Below are 13670 nucleotides of genomic sequence, written 5' to 3'. Positions count from 1 at the left end.
CAATTTGCATTAATGCTTTACAACTATGTCTTAATTTTGTTGCAAATTTTTTTTTTTTTTTTGCGACTTTAAAACATGACAATCTAATAAGGGTTCCAATTGGCACAATAATAAGGCAAGTAACAATTTAAAGTACATAATTTAAATGGAGATAGAGAGATTGGGCCGACCAAGCCCAAGAAGAAATTATTTATGCGATCGGGTTCATCTTAAATCCAACGTATGCTCCATTTTTTGCTCCAAGGCACATGTTGACTCGATCTAGATTCGTTAGTGGGCCCCATTGGGACCCACCAACGGGTTTGAATGGGCAAAGATAAAAATGGTATGCGCAATATTAGTATATATTCATGAATTAAACTAAGTATAAAAAATGGAAATTACAATAATCATTACACAAGCAAAAATAAATTACGATTTATTTTGGACTGATCCCCTTAAGAACGTAAAATGACGGTGAATGATCAAAATAGTCCAAATGGAAAAAATTGGCCCAAAGCAATAGTAACGACTGACTGAGCGTAGCAACAGGAGTGTCGGGCCCAAATGATAGGCCTAAGTCTTTATTTCCTTACTCAAGTTTTCTAAGTGCCAAGCCATGATATGCACAATATGCAGCTAATATACCACCCAATTTTCTCCTCAAATTTTCTAAGTGTCAAGCCGTAGTATACCATGGATATACTAAGATAGAGAGCAAAACCCCTGAAGGCATACCCTCTATACAGTCCGATATACACCATATATCCAACACTTATACATCCTTCAATACTGACTTAGATCACACGGGGAAACTCCAAGTCTAAACAGAGATCCACAAACACCCGCTCTAGCAAAGTTGATTGCACAACCAAAGCTAATCACAATTTTAAGACTGATAAACAAGAAGCTCAAAACATGAATATCAACTAGCATAGGAAAGGAACCAAGCAATTTCAATACCAAACAAGTTGTGCAAAATCTAAGTTTAGAGCAGTCTTTAGTGCAGAACAATGATATAGAGGGGAATTATCACCTAGGATTATGATTAGCAGAGGACAAATTTGAGCAAAAATGGGGAAAAACTAGCTTAGTCTCAATATTCTTCAGTTTCCAAATTTTCAAGGTACAGTCAATCAGATTTTGAAAAGAACTCACTCAAAACAGTTGACAAATCAAACTAATGGTAGAAGACATTTCAATTCTTATCATTTTATAGAAACAAGATGCCATAGAAACAAGTTCAAGGTCTGAAGTTATTTTCTAAGTCAGTTTTAACCCAATAGGTCCAGATGTCAAGCCACATAAGTCACAGATTTAAGGGACTCCCCGGGCTCTCAAATTCTAGCTTAGGTTCAATCATAATTCACAAATGTCTCAACTCAACACAAGAATCATCTTAGCATATGAACAACCTCATGGAAGACACTGACAGGGCCTAATGATTTATACTCAGTCTTGTTCTTTAAACTTAAACAAACTGGTCCAATTCAACTGTAGGAGCAAATAGGGTCTCATTAAGCCATAAAGAATGGTCAGGGTAGGTCACAAATGACAGGAAAAACTCATATGAAGGCAGTTACAGATCCCACAAGGGTTTAAACCATGGCTAGGATTGGTTCATAGCAATATTCTGAGTTCAAACATCTCCTTAGACATGTCTTAGTTCAAATAAAGAAAGTAAGGGTAGAAGTTATACTAGCAAACAGCGGTAGGCAGTCTGTAGTGAGCACACAGCTAAGGGCAAAGCACATAAATGGCTAAATATTCATATGGTGAACAAAGAAAGCTCATGTTAATCTCCCTTTGTTTAGTCTTGGTTTGTTAAAGCATAGAATAGTTCAACAGTAAACAAGGGACATAGGAAACAAGTTTCAACAAGCAGACACATAGAAAGGATAGGAAAAAGAATCCTGAGCTTATCATTAGATTAGGTTTCATGCTTTCTATACTTAATCCATTTAGATAACAAGGTTAGACCAAGAAAACCAAGCAACTATGAGCAATGCTGCTATCAGATGTAAATCACAAACCAGTGAAGAAAGACAACCTCTTCATACTTCCTATTCCTTTATTCCTCTTCGAAAAATCCTCAAGAGTAACAGAATCAACATCCATACAAGTCTAGTAATTGGAATTGGCGACATGGACGCCACATGACATTTAACTTATTCTATGTGGTACCTACGTGACAATTTTTTAAAAAACAAATCTATTAAAAATTTGAATTTTTATTTATTTTATAAAACCCGCTTCTTAAAAAAAATATTCGGGAAAATATGATTTTTTTTAATTAAAAAATCTAAAAATGATTTTTTTTTTAAAATCAGTTTTTCAGATTTTTTAAAAATGAATCCAGATTTTTTTTAAAAAATAGGACACTTTAAAAACAAAATACTTTACAGTTTTCCAGATTTTAAAAAAAAATCATTTTAAAGATATTTTAACTAAAATATCTAATTTTCGAGAATATATTTTTAAAAAACGGGTTTTATTAAAATAAAAAAGTTTGAGATTTTTAATAAAAGCCATTTTTTCAGATTTGTTTTAAAAAAAATCAATTTTCTAGATTTTTTTTAAAAAGATTGTCACGTAGGCACCACATATAATAAGTTAAATGTCATGTGGTGTCCATGTCACCCAATTCCAATGGCTAGACTTGCTTATGTGGGAATATGTTAGAAATGAGGGGTATTTTTGAAACTTTGCTAACGGTAGCCTCAACATGTAACGGGAGGGGTATATTTGGCTAGTTTGACTAATGGAGGGCAAAGTTAATCAATAAATTAAAGTAGAGGGGTATATTTGACCCTTTTCCCTATAATTTAATAGGTAAATTCAAGGGGGCCATGTTTTAGGCTTCTAATAACTGATAGGATTCAAGAGGGCAATTCACAATGTAAACCAAACAAAATAGTAGCCACAAGATAACCCTTCTCCTAAATCTTTTAAAGTCATAGAGTCAAGGACAAGAAAGTCAAAAATACTTTTCAAAGACTCTTGGAACTAACAGAGTTTCCATATCAACATTGCAGGTTCAAGTAAACAATTTTTAGGAAAAAAGGAGAGTCTTTAACATACCAGTTTTTAAAAGAAGATTTGAAACCATTTTTACAAGTTTATGTGACAAATAAGAAGAACAACAGTCTCAGATCATGAAGATGAGCTCAACTGAGCATGACAAGCCAAGGTTTAGATCAAATTCAAAGCAAATAAGGCAACACAAAATCTTCAACAAGAAATAATTCCAGGTTTTAATATCATTTTCAACTTCACTGTCACGACCCGATTAGGGGGCCATGACGGGTACCCAGAGCTAACCACTGAGCACCGCTTATCATGCTAGCCATCATACTCAATTTAACTAAACATCGCTCTCAAAGTAAACTTACTATGAAATGATCATTTCTCATCTTCCAAAACATGTGTATATACATAAGCCCTTGAGGCTACAAAATGATATACAAATTATACACTAAGAGGGAACATAACATCTATTACCCACACATATGTATCTACGAGCCTTACTGGAGTGCTAAACCATATAGACGGGACAGGGCCCCGCCATGCCCAAATATGTACACAAAAGAATATACCGATAGCGGCAACTCAGGAGTAGTAGAGTGCTCCTGTGTATGTTGATATGACTCCTAAGGATCCGCACCGTCTCCCTGTCTACTTGTAGGAATGAACACAACGTCCATAAAAGAAAAGGATGTTAGTACGAACAATGTACTGAGTATGTAAGGCATATATGATAACATAATAAGGAAATATAGAAAGCATAAGAAGAAAAGATAACTGTAACTGCTTGCCTCTTGAGGCGGAATCATGCATGCTCACTTTTAACATTAAAACATATCACACATACATACATAAGCTGTCTGAATCAATAATATCATTAGCCCGCGTCCGGGGTAATCATCTCACGCCACCAACTAGTGGTGATGCCCGTGCCATATAGACACGGTGTAGCAAGCCGTCGGCCTTAGCGGTGCTGCCCGACCATCTAGGCACGGTGTAATCATCATTATCTATAAGCCACTAGCCTTCACGGTGTAATCATCATCATCATATACTTAACATGAAGCATGCATAAGAGCTCAAGTAAAATCTGTAACTCTATCAGAGTGACGTAAGGTCGGTAACCTCCGATTACATTATGGAACATCATGATCGTCATGTCTCACCTTGAAGGAACTAGCATTAAGGTGAGACTATCAACAATGAATAGCATCAAGGAATCATGTAAAGATCATTAACATCATACTAGCATCATCTCATAAGCTTTAAAATCTCTGGACATAGATTCACCATTATCATTATCATATTCATAACACATCTCTTATCTTTATCTCATGAGAAACTCTTAGTGATCATAGACTTAAGGAAGCCATGGAAAGATAGAGGAAATCATTTTATAGGAATCATGCCTTAGAAAAGAAGAGGCTGGCCTTACATACCTTTATCTCTATCAAAATAGTAAGAGAAAGAGAAGGACTTATCTCAGATCTTTACCTTTCCCCCTTATATGAGGGGATCTATTTTTCACATTTGAATTTCTCCTACTTCATTAATCCGGATCGACTATGGTTTCAGTCTTTCTTTAACTCTATCGACTAAATGGTCTCTTTCCAAGCTCGCAATTCTACATTCAAGAGAAGTCGTACAATGGTTAAGCCATTGAAAACATGCCTAAGTTAAAGCTAAAGCGACTACGAGCTAATGAAAATTGGGCAGCATTTCCTTTGCTTCTACAACTTTCTCCATATAATAAACAACTCCCAAACATCATTAACAACACCCAAGACATCATAATCATGCTCCTATAATACTTCTTTAACATAATTTGCATTATTTACCACAGGATTATGCCCATCTCATATTAAGAATCATGACTCAACCTAACTTATTACTTAAAATACCATTATTCCCCATATTTGAGCTAATGTTCTACTTTCTTATCTAATCCAAGTCTTTCAACCACTTAATACTTTCAATAACATAAAATAGATGTAAAACTCACCTTTAGTTATGTAGGAATGATCTTTGGATGAAGATATTCCACTTGAGAACAACCCCAACTTCAATTCCAAATGAATTTCTAGCTTCCCTTAACCCTAATGGGCTTCCATACATTTGATTTCCCTTGATTATTGGTGATTAATCCTTGATTTATCTTGGATATGTACTAATATGATATGGGGAATATTCTAGAGGTTTCAAGAGTTGAAGAGAAAGTGAAATCTTAAAATTATGGACAAGGGTTTTTTATTTATAGCTGGAACCAGAAAATTCCAAAGAGGCGGTTTAACAGCCGGGTCGACGGTCCGTCGACTTGTCTCGTCGATTTGTGCCTGCAGATTTCAGTTTGCAGAAACATGTTGACGGTGCACAGTGACGGTCTGTCGACATGTCGATGGCCCGTCGACAGTGAGTAATGTCTGCAGAATTTCCTGAATCCATTCCGATTGCGTCGATTTGATTCGTTCAGCTTCTAAATCCATAATTTACCTAGAATACCTACTGATACATTTGTACACCATTTTATGTCCCTAAACTCGGGCACGGGTCTCCATTCTCAAGACATACTCGACTAGGAAATCATTAGTTCTAGTATGACGAAGACGAGGGGCGTAACATTCACAACAACCTTTAGAGGGTATTCCAAGATCAAACATTTATCAGGTTCCCAACTCTAGTTTCACAACCAACAATAAATCTCACAGAATACAACAACAGACCGAGGTAACTGACCAACAAGAGGGGAGTAGACTCTAGTTTTTATCTGAGTGACTATCAACATGATATGGAAAATAAGGAGGATACTTAGAACTTGTCTGGCCAAGGCATTCTCATTAGATCATACCAGCAATGGGTCAGGTGGAAGATCAATGCACACACAAGACCAAAGATATTCAAATCCTTCTAATAAACTAGTTAGGCAAATTAGTGACCCATCCAGTTCTTAATTTTAAACAAATTCTTCTTTTTAGAGTCTCCAGTTTACATTTAACCATCCTAGTGTCCCTCAAACAAGTGTACAAACTTATTTCCATCTTTCAGATGTCTAGCCAATTTACAAAATGTCAAAGACATATTCAATAAGGCAAATAGTTATAAAAGCAAACAAAGAATCACTTTCTTATAGTCTTAGCATGTTATTCAAGTCAAGTAAGAGAGAATCAAGGGTTTAGGAAGTCACTCTTCACAGGTTTGGAAAGAAAATAATCCTAAAGAGATGAGAACACATTCTAACATCCATAATATCAAACAACCAGGAGTTTAACACCTTTTAAGTTCAAATATACATGAATAAGAGTATAAGCATAATATATTGATCTTTCAGAGTTATTCTCTCCATCTTAACTAGTCCTAGGAGGTCATGGAAGTTATCACACAAGGCAGATTCAGAAAGAAACAAGGGTGCACATGAACAAATTAAAAAAAAAACAAGAATAAAGCCTTAATTTCATTCTTTTGAAGCCAGTTTCATTTGATGATCACTTAACCATCTCAGAGATCCTCCTATCACTTTCCAGTTACTATTTTTTGACTAAATTTTATCTAATGATTAGCGCATACAAGAAACAGGCTTACTTTAGAGCTTTAAGCAGTTTAGATGATAAGCCTATGACAGTCACTGATGAGGGAAAAATACGTATATAGATTAAGTTGTTTTAATTTTTAAATTAATATTTTTATATTTTATTTGCAGGAAATATCATAATTTAATAAATAAATTCAAGAGATCAAAATGAAGAAGAAAGAAAAGCAAAAGAAAGAGAAAAGGAAGACTGCTGAGAGGAAACCAATTGTGCAAATTTTCTTTAGTGTGGGACCCACCAAATTAAAACAAAAAGAAAAAGAAAATCAAATGAAGAAAGAGAAGAAGTTGCAACTTACCATTTTGGTTCGTGTATCATGTATACTAATTGGAAAAGCAATTGGCATTTACAACTTGCCAAGTTGAAAGTTCATATTAAATAATCTTAAAAAGGAAAAGAAAAAAGAGAAATGGTAGGCGAGCAATTCAGACTTTGGCAAATTGCAAATAGCCTACTCTCATTGGCTGCTTGGGAGGCATCTATGGCTATAAATAGAGACATTGTTTTCCATTTGAAGGAAGAGACGATTTGAGAGAACAAAATTGAAGGAGAAGTTGCGGATACAATTCTTCCCATTCTTAAGCTTCTTCTTCTACTATGCTTCAATTATTTAATATAGTAAATTATTCTAGTTCATGCTTTTAATTAAATAGGGGAATTATTCTTCTTGAATATTTCTTTTATTTTCTTATTTAGTGGACATCAATATTTCCGTTGGTTGTAATAACTCCAATATGGAGTAACTTTTTTTTTGTGTTGGGAAAATGACGGATCTTGATATTTCTATATAATAATAGATATTATTCCTCAATTTCACATGTTTGAGTGGAAGCTTTCTATTTAACTTTTATATGCTTTAAACTTAGATGTTATTTTATTTGTTAACGTTTATCTAATTTATACTACTAATTAACTTGTTACTAATTCTGTAATCGAGAGAAGCGGAAGAAGTGACATAGTTAATTGTCGTATTGATAGATGTTAACATTTATTGAGTGACATCTATCTCTTTTATGTCATAATTAATTTTACACTTATTTGTAATCGAGAGAGGTGGATAGTGTATTAATTAGTTATAGCAAGTAAGGTAACCGAAAGAGACTTACTATAAAGAGCATGTTTCAGTTCAAGCGTATATTTCTGGTGCTTTAATATTACTATTTTGATAATTAATTTGTATAACCGAGGGGAGTGCAATTAATTCTTCAACTTAAGTAATAATATATAAATGTAATCGTCCGAGGCATTTATACATTTCTGAGAAATAGAAATGGAAGGTTAAAGAATTTACTTTCTAATAGAAATATCAAGTGAAGTCAGGATCCCAACACCTTTTATTATATTTGTGAAAAAATAAAATATATCTCCATTGCTCTATTTGCGTACTTTTAGTTAATTAACTCATAACTCAACTCTTTCTGATTTTCTCAAATAGTAATTAAAACAACAAACGTCTGTAGAATAGATAAACCAATCTTTGTGGGTTCAACATCTTTCTATACTATTATTTGACAGAGTACGAGTTAAAATATATATACGCCAGACACTCGTCAGCCACTCACAAAAACCAACCAAGTTATCCATACTCTATTAAGAACCACCTAACAGCTAGAAAGCAGACTAGGTAACCATGACAGGACCAAAAAATATTCAGGAAACACAGAAAACAGCAACTAATGGTCTCAAAGAAGAATATAAGAGGTTCTCCTCTAGCCTTTAAAACTAACATATGAGGCAATAAAAAAGGTCCAAAGTGAACACATGATCTCAGTTTAAACCTTAATACTTAAATAGTTAATTGCTAAAGAAACTTTCTTTTCCCCTTTTTAACTTCATTACACCCATATTACATCATGGCAACCTTAAACTTTCAATGAAACTGTAACTAACCAAGACTTGTACCAATAGGTTTTTTAAAAAAAAGGGTCACATATAAATAGACACAAACACTAAGTTCTTTAAATGAAATCTTGAAATGATTTTAGAATCACATAAAGGCAGACAATGCATCAAACAAATTGAAAACAATAAATATGAAAAAGCTGGAATAGGTTAGTACCTTTATACGGGGCAACCAAAAGATCAAAAGAGAGGGGGGGGGGGGGGGGGGGGGGGGATTGGATCAAGCTTCAACACCAAATACCAACAATGACCATAAAGCATCTTCCTTTTTGAAGTACTTGTATTCTTTTAGAATAGAATATACCTTATAAGGTAATATCTAGTCTTGTTTTTGTATACTAGTGTAGTTTATATAGTATATATGAATATTCCCTTAGTGTAGTAGTAGTTGTAGGAACTTTATACTTAGAGTTTTTTTTTTTTTTTTGTTTGAGCAAAAGAAAAATCCGGATCCTTTAAATGGTCACAAGACCTAATATTTATATCAATTCCAAATAGGTTTTAGGGATAAAAAAGGTATAGAAAAATTCCATCCAAACAGATTTTCCCACCTTAAATTCAGTTTTTTTTCGAAAATCCCACATAGGGTAAGGGAATTTTGTAACAAAATTGTACAGGTAGAACCATTATCAAATCAGAAATTATACACCTCACACATACAAACAAAAATCCAGCCAAATTGTGCGAAATATCCAACTCAAAATCCCTAAAATTCTGAAAGTAACCAAATAGTACACATAGGATGAATAAAAACAAATCAAACGGTAACAAATAGTACTAAACAGATAAGAATCCTTAAAATCGTACTCAAATGGGATGGGGCTTCTAGGGAATTTCCCCTAGTCATGTTCATGCGTGGTAGGCTGCACAAGATGGCCAAGGACTCGAGGTCCCGCCCATGGCGACCCTATTACGAACATAGCCTGAGTAACACCCTAGAATTAATTGATTTTAGGAGAAAAATACGAATTTTAATCGAATTAAACCTGGTAATCGATAGAACAAGAGATGAGGATAAAAGCCCCCAAAATATCAAGCCCAAAACGGCCATGGAGAAGGCGGTAATCGAATGCGACTAAACCCTAGGTCAGTTGCCATTATCGCCCTAAGGAAGACGAAGAGAGGTCGGGTGGGAAAATGAAAAATGGGGAGGAGGGGGGAATGCTTATTTTGATAAACTTCTACCCCCTATTTTTTAATAAGTTCTTCCCCCAAAGTTTTAAAAAATCAACCCCTCCTCCATTCTAAGTTAAAATAAAACTAAGTATTAAAATACTCGTATAAAATATTTATTTAGGCAAATAAAATTTAAAACTTGCAAATTTAAAATATTAGCTTCAAAACATGCCTAATATTGATATAGTTCCGGGGAATATTTAAGCATGTGAAAAGTGCGGTAAACAATAAATCGTAATTCATACGTCGTCTTAATTAATAAATTTTTCGAGTTAGACGAAGCGAGATATGTATTTCCTTTTGAATTATATTTATTAAAGTAAATAATTCGTAATTTCTTACAATTATCAATTTTTACAGAATAATAATTAAACGTTATTTTTTGTAATTTTCTCGGGATTTTTAAAATTTTAAGGGCCTCCTTACTCCAATCTTGGACTCGGGAAATTTGGAAAATTAAAATACACGTTTTATGAGGTGAAAATTAGGTGTCAGCAACAGGTTTTTATTATACATATATTGACAAATATGAAGTATATCTCCGATTTTTATACGTATATATAAAGAAAATACAAGTGTTTGTTTAAGTCAATTTTATCATTGAAGCTCATACAAGTCAACTTATATTCCAGTCTAAATCCATCTCATCTCAAACTTTTCCCCAACAGGCTTCCTTTGTTTTTTGGTCCGACAAATTCTGGGCTTCCAGGCCCAAAGTAATCAGTTTCTAGAATCAGTCTTTTTAGCTTATAAAAATGTCCAAGTATTTTATTTGTTTAACAAATTGCCCACGTCCAAAATCGATCCTTGTTGTTACAAAGAATGTGAGTTTTGTTTGAATCAACATATTCCCATTCAGTTTCAGTTTAAAAGGAATATTACACAGTTTATTGTTTTTACCACGGGCTTAAGGCCTAAAAACATGTCACTAATTATTTTGAAGAAATCACTTTTTGCATTGATCCAGTTTTAAGCTTGACCAAAAATTCCATTTTTATCATACACTTAGCTGTAGTATTACTCCAATTTTAGACCCAAAATCAAGTTAAGTTTCAATTTCATGCAAAGTTGATCATTATCTGAGTTTGAAAAAACAGTTTGGCGACTTCCTAAAAATACTAAGTGTTTCCTAAATTCTAAGCATACATAAGGATTTTAATATTTTCAAGCGTTTTACAAGGTACATATACAAATACTGAAAGAAATAGAGGGCGTTTAGGCTGGTGGGCTTACCTAAACCCACCAGTTACTATTTTCCCCCATAGTTGGGCCTTTAAGGAAAATATTAGCTTCCCTTTCTCTTTATCGGACTCAATCAATGGACAGAAGTAGTTGGGCCTGAGGCCCAATGGGTTTTCAGATGTGGAGAAATGGCCCAAATGGCCCGCGGGAGTCTCACATGCAACACAAAGTAGAAGAGGAAAATGATAGGATTAGACAAGTATCTTGGACTTAATTATTCACTTAATACAGAATAAATTATAATTAAAAACACAGCTATACATAAACACATGTTCAAATTATAAACATACACAATGCAAGTAGTCTAAACCAAAGCCGTATACACCAAGAAAGTTTCAGAAGAGACCAATAAGTTCAACTTAAGATAACTATGGCCCAAATAACATTAAACGAAAATAAATGTAGCCAAATCCCAACAACAAAATACAGAAGAGTAAGCCCCGAAACCAAACAGGAATTTAAGTAACAAAGTCAACAACTATGGACTCACACGAGTGATATACCAACCATATACCAAAAATACCAGTCTTTATACGCTATATGTATAAAGAACTGGATATACCTGGTATATTCAGGTGTATTTCCCTTACAAATCATGATGGAAAAACTAATATTCAAGCCCAGGAAGTAACACATTAAGGTCTTCATGATGCTTTGAGACTCCACATAGATAAATACAAGAAGAACTCGGGAAGGGAAATAAAGGGCAATGCAGTATACATAATATGTAAAGATCAGATGTCAACAGAGCTAGATTATACCATTTAGAAGACTATATGCTTCGTGTTAATTATAAGCCTTTAAATGGTAACTTAGCATACATATATATGTATACCTTCACTTGTTTTGAACACTTGGAGGGTCCCATGGGATGTGAGCTCCCATGAGGGAACCCCGACAGCATATAATAAAGAGATCAGACTGAGCTAGAAACTCCAAGCCTTATCATCCCTTTTCTTGGCCCTAAGTAAGTCATACTCATGGTTACTCATATACCAAATCCCAACCTCCTTCAATACAAACCTCCCAAGATTTAAACTCACCAAGCAAATATCAAACCTCAAGTTATTCATATGAACCAGTAGCCATACTCAGTTACACCCCAACAAACACACAAAGGGAAGAATAGACAATAGTCTTACATGAACGGGACAACTACACATTAATCTTTTAAGTGGTCAACGAAGAATAGACAGTAGTCTCCATATTTAAACAAGTATTGCATAAAGATGCACACATAACTGAATCATGTGATTTCTTTTAAGTGACAATAGTGAGTGAAACAGTTTTGAATCTAACAGGGAGTGATCATTTAGCATGCAACTGTCATTTTTATCGATAATAAACCTCAATACTCCTGCAGAACTTAATCAGAGATGCTATATGTATGCAAAGAATATCAGAATTGAACTCAAAGCCCTCTTTTGATATTATTAAGAACATTTGTTGTCTATTTTATATGAAATGAGATACTGCAAGCTCATGCTAATGGGAAATCATTTATAATTGGTTCATGGTTTTGCAGGGAGCATTTTAGGAAACAAATCAAGCAAACAATGGTCTACTCAAACTTACTTAACCAAAAACTAACACCATACTTAGTCCAATAAACTTTATTAAGTACAATTCAGGTCTAGATGAGTTCAAGCAAACAACAGGTGCAAGTTAACATCATGATTTAGCAGTAATGGCACATGGACAGAGACTCAAACACTTTTATTTTTGGACAAGATAAACATCATATTTGGACTACAAACTACATTAATAGAGGATCAATCGAATATTATCCCATAACTCATGCTCAGACACTATCAACAGAGAATCAACTAAGCTAACAGAGACAAACAAATGCTATCAATCATACATGAACCAATTAATCAACAAACAAGTTACTTAAATAAGCCTTCAACAATAATTTCAACTAAATAACATGCTAAAATTTTGTGTACTCTAATCATGCTCACTATTAACATTCCACAATAATTCTAACTAAGCAACATAAGCACATTAAGGTTTTTACCCTAATCATAACTACTATATAATATCTAACAGTAAATCTAACTAAGAAATATAAGCATACTAATATTCTTAACCACTAATCATGCTTACTATAAACATCAAACTAACACAAAAAAGTCAAATACAGAATACAAACAGTAATAGACAACAAAAATAACTAAAGGGAGGTTTACCTTTTGTGAGTGCAGCCTATGTCGAGAATGGACTTAAGATCCTTGCTCCTCCACTCAAATTTCTCAGCCACACACCCAGAAAGACAAAAACCAAACTTTAAAACTTAAACTTAACTAAAAAAAATTAAAGGTCTCGAGCAAAGTTGCTAAGATATTATGTATTTCGAGTTTTTTTGTGTGAATCTCTCTATAGCCCTTCTCTTTGAAGGATTGGGGTGTTCTTTATAAAGGAACCCTAATATTCTCAAAACCCTAGCCTCAAATGATGTGGGAGTTTTGCAATTTTCACAATTGCATCTCTCAATACCACATCTAACGGCTAGGAATCGAGTGAATCAACAAATAAAGGGTCAGATTTGACTCGAAATCGGTCAATCTATGGGGTTCTTCATGAACTGATAAAAATCAAGTATTCAAAATCAAATACAAAAAAACCCATTAAGGTTTCTCAGTCAAATGACCGTTGTAAATCAAAAAGTGAAGCAAAGGAAGGGTGGTTATACCATGTTTGGTTAATGCAGGTGGAGAGAGAAAGGCGAATTGCTTACCTCAAACAATTGAGCCACTACTA

The sequence above is a fragment of the Lycium barbarum genome, chromosome 3 (genome assembly GCF_019175385.1).
Source record: "Lycium barbarum isolate Lr01 chromosome 3, ASM1917538v2, whole genome shotgun sequence".
Lineage (NCBI taxonomy): Eukaryota > Viridiplantae > Streptophyta > Magnoliopsida > Solanales > Solanaceae > Lycium > Lycium barbarum.
This window is presented reverse-complemented; position numbering follows the sequence as displayed.